Raw genomic sequence first — 4499 nt, 5'->3', positions numbered from 1 at the left:
CTCAAATCATATTTCCACCATAGCCAAATCTGTGAGAGAGAGTTGAGTGTTGGGGAGACTATCATTTGAAGCACAAGAGCAAGGAGTTCATCATCAACACACCATCTATTACCTTTTGGAGAGTGGTGTCTCCTAGATTGGTTAGGTGTCACTTGGGAGCCTCCGTCAAGATTGTGGAGTTGAACCAAGGAGTTTGTAAGGGCAAGGAGATCGCCTACCTCGTGAAGATCTACCCAAGTGAGGCAAGTCCTTCGTGGGTGATGGCCATGGTGGGATAGAAAAGGTTGCTTCTTCGTGGACCCTTCCTGGGTGGAGCCCTCCATGGACTCGCGCAACCGTTACCCTTTGTGGGTTGAATTCTCCATCAACGTGGATGTACGATAGCCCTCGCAAAAAATGTGGATGTACGATAGCACCACCTATCAAAACCACACCAAAAATCTCTGTGTCTCCAATTGCGTTTGCATACTCCAATCCCATCCCTTTACTTTCTTGCAACTTGCATGATTTACTTTCGGCTGCACATATACTCTTGCCACACTTGCTTGAAATGTATTGTGAATGCTAAAACTTGTGCTAAAATTCCATCTCAACTTGAAGAACTTAAAAACTGCTACTTTTCTTTGTTGAGGGTCTAATCACCCCCCCCCCCGCCCTCTAGACACCTCTTCTCGATCCTTTCAATTGGTATCAGAGCTTTGGTCTCCATTTCTTTGGTTTAATCACCATTGGAGGAAGATGGATGAGTCTACAATGGGGAGTTTTAGACGTAGAGTGCCTATGCTTGATGGAGAATTCTTTAATGCTTGGAAAAATGAGATGCTTGAGATTTTTAATGAATATCATTTGAACAAGTACATTAGGTGCACCCCTTGTTGACCCATTGCATCCTACCCCCGATGAATCTCTTGACATGATCTGCAATCTCAGAACTATCAACCTTATCATTAGAGGATTGCCTAGAAATTTGATTGTTTCCTTGCCTACTCTTGAATGTGCTTACACCATATGGAGATTTCTTGAGGAACGGTTTCCAAACTATTCCTTGAAAAATCTAGATGTGATTCTTCAAAAGTCCATAGCTTTTCATAAAATGAAACCTAGTGATCCCAAATTTGATGATTGTCTATTTGAGCTTCATGACCTTATGCGTGCCAAAGGAGATGTTGGAGTCATTAGTATCATTATCTCTCAAGTCATTACAATTCATAAAGATGAACATTGCCATGGTCATACATCTAATGAATCACTCTCTCTAGGTGATGATCAATCACAAGATGATGTTGAACATGGATACTATGATGAGGATGATGATAGTGACTTTGATCTCGATGAGTCTATGAGACACTTCGGTCTTATGGCTAACCTTCGCAGCTACATGGCTGGAGGAAAGGAATGGGTTCTTGATAGTGGATGTACCGATCACATGACCGGAGATAACGATATGTTTCGTGAGCTTGCTAAAAATGACGGCCTCGAAAATATGTCACTTTTGGTGATAACTCAAAGGGTAAAGTGGTTGGCCTTAGTAAGGTGGACATCTCACATGACAGCTCCATCCAAAATGTTATGTTCGTCGAATCTCTTGGCTATAATTTACTTTCCGTATCTAGACTAGCTAACTTTGGATTCAATGTTTTATTTACTGAAGTAGACTACCAAGTGTTTCGAAGAGATAATCATAATATGGTCTTTACCGGTATACGTAGAGGTGATCTATACATTGTTGATTTCACTAAAAAGGCTCAACCTAGAACTTGCTTAATTGCTAAATCATCTAAAGGTTGGTTGTGGCATAGAAGGTTAGGTCATGTGGGCATGCAAAATCTTGATAAGCTTATTAAAGGTGATCATATCCTTGGAGTGAAAGACGTTATATTTGACAAGGATAGACTATGCAGTGCTTGTCAAGCAGGAAAACAGGTTGGAGGAAGCCACCCCGTGAAAAAAATCATGACCACGAGAAGACCGCTCGAGCTGCTTCATATGGATCTTTTTGGTCCCAATGCCTACAAAAGTCTCCGTGGTAACTCATTCGGTTTAGTCATTGTCGATGGCTTTTCAAGATTTACGTGGGTGTTTTTTCTTGATGATAAATCGCATGTCCAAAAGATCTTCAAGAACTTCGCTAGGAAGGCCCAAAGTCAATTTGAAGTGAAGATCAAGAAGGTTCGTAGGGACAACGGAACGGAGTTCAAGAACGCCAATGTGGACACCTTTCTTGATGAAGAAGGGATTTCACATGAGTTCTCGGCTACGTACACGCCTCAACAAAATGTAGTTGTTGAGAGGAAGAACCAAACTCTTATTGAGATGGCAAGAACGATGCTTGATGAATACAATACGCCAAAACACTTTTGGACGGAAGCAGTTGAGACAGCTTGGCATGCAACAAATCGTCTATATCTTCACAAGCTACTCGACAAGACGGCATATGAGCTTCTCACCGGTAACAAACCCCAAGTTGGATACTTTCGAGTATTCGGCTCAAAGTGGTATATTCTTGATAAGCATCGTCGTTCGAAATTTGTTCCTAAGTCTCATGAAGGTTTCCTACTCGGTTACGGCTCAAACTCTCACACTTACTGTGTCTACAACAATTTCACCCGAAAGGTTGAAGAGATGGTAGATGTGAAATTTGATGAATCTAACGGCTCGCAAGTAGAGTCATTGCCAATTGACATAGGAGACAAAGACCCTTAGGAAGCAATCCAAGACTTGTCTATTGGCAAGATTCGTCCAACGGATGTGAAGGAGAGTACCTCGTCCGTTCAAGTGGAAGCTTCTACCTCATGACAAGGTGAACCACGAGTTGACTCGGAGGCATCCACAAGTGGGACACGCCAAGATGGAGAAAACGAGGAAGTACACCTAGATGAACCTCATCAACCCCCTTCTCCACCACAGGAGGACATCAACACCAACAACGAAGAAGGCCAAGAGGAAGAACAAGATGATTAAGAGGATGTTCCACCCCGACCCAAACAAAAGCTCTCACGAGTTAGAGCAAGAGTTTCAAGAGACCATCCCGTCGAATAAATCTTTGATGATATCCAAACCGGGAGAATTACTTGCTCTAAAACTCATTTGGATAATTTTTGTGAACATTATTCATTCATCTCTAGTATTGAACCTATGAAGGTTGAAGAAGCGCTTGATGATCCAGATTGGGTGAACACCATGCACGAAGAGCTACACAACTTCGAGAGGAACCAAGTGTGGACCTTGGTAGAAAAGCCAGACAACAACCAAAATTTCATTGGAACCAAGTGAGTGTTTCGGAATAAGCAAGATGAAGATGGGCAAGTTGTATGCAACAAGGCCCGTCTCGTCGCCCAAGGCTACACTCAAGTCGAAGGTATGGACTATGGTGAGACATATGCCCCCGTTGCTAGACTTGAGTCCATACGCATCTTACTTGCTCATGCCAATCACCATGATATCACATTATATCAAATGGACATTAAAAGTGCTTTTCTAAATGGTGAAATTGAGGAGGAGTGTATGTTAAACAACCTCTCGGCTTTGTTAATCCTAAGAAACTTGATCATGTTTACAAACTTCACAAAGCTCTTTATGGTCTTAAACAAGCTCCTAGAGCTTGGTATAAATGCATGACCAAGTTCCTTATTGAAAAAGGCTTTGAGATTGGAAAAAATTATTCTACTCTTTTTACTAAAAGGGTTAATTGTGAATTATTTGTGTGCCAAATTTATGTGGATGATATCATATTTGGTTCGACTAACCCTCATTTTAGTGAAAAGTTTGGAAGGCTAATGTCGGATAAGTTTGAGATGTCTATGATGAGTGAACTCAAGTTTTTTCTTGGTTTGCAAATCAAGAAAACTAAGGAGGGTACCTTTGTTTCCCAAACAAAGCATACCAAGGACTTATTCAAGAAGTTCAACATGCAAGAAAGCGAAGGTATGAAAACACCCATGCCTACTAGTGGACATCTTGACTTTACTAAGGATGGCAAACTAGTTGCCCAAAAGGTTTATCGCTCTATGATTGGTTCATTGTTATATCTATGTGCCTCCCGTCCCGATATTATGCTAAGTGTGTGCATGTGTGAACGATATCAAGCGACCCCTAAGGAATGTCATCTTAAGGCTGTGAAAAGGATAGTGAGATACTTAATTCATACATCAAACTTTGGCATTTGGTATCCTAAGAGATCTTCTTTTGATCTTGTTGGCTACTCCGATTCATACTATACTGGTGAAAAGGTTGATAGAAAGTCCACTTCGGGCACTCGTCAATTTCTTGGTAGATCTCTTGTGTCTTGGTCCTCCAAGAAACAAAACTCGGTATCATTATCCATCACCGAAGCGGAATACATTGTCGCTGGTTCATGTTGTGCTCAATTACTCTGGATGACCCAAACTCTTAAAGATTATGAGATATATGTGAAACATGTTCCATTGCTTTGCAATAATGAAAGTGTTATTAAGATTGCTCACAACACCGTGCAACACTCTCGAACTAAGCATATTGAA

Source organism: Triticum dicoccoides, chromosome 7A (genome assembly GCF_002162155.2).
Source record: "Triticum dicoccoides isolate Atlit2015 ecotype Zavitan chromosome 7A, WEW_v2.0, whole genome shotgun sequence".
Lineage (NCBI taxonomy): Eukaryota > Viridiplantae > Streptophyta > Magnoliopsida > Poales > Poaceae > Triticum > Triticum dicoccoides.
Note: the sequence above shows the minus strand (reverse complement) of the source record.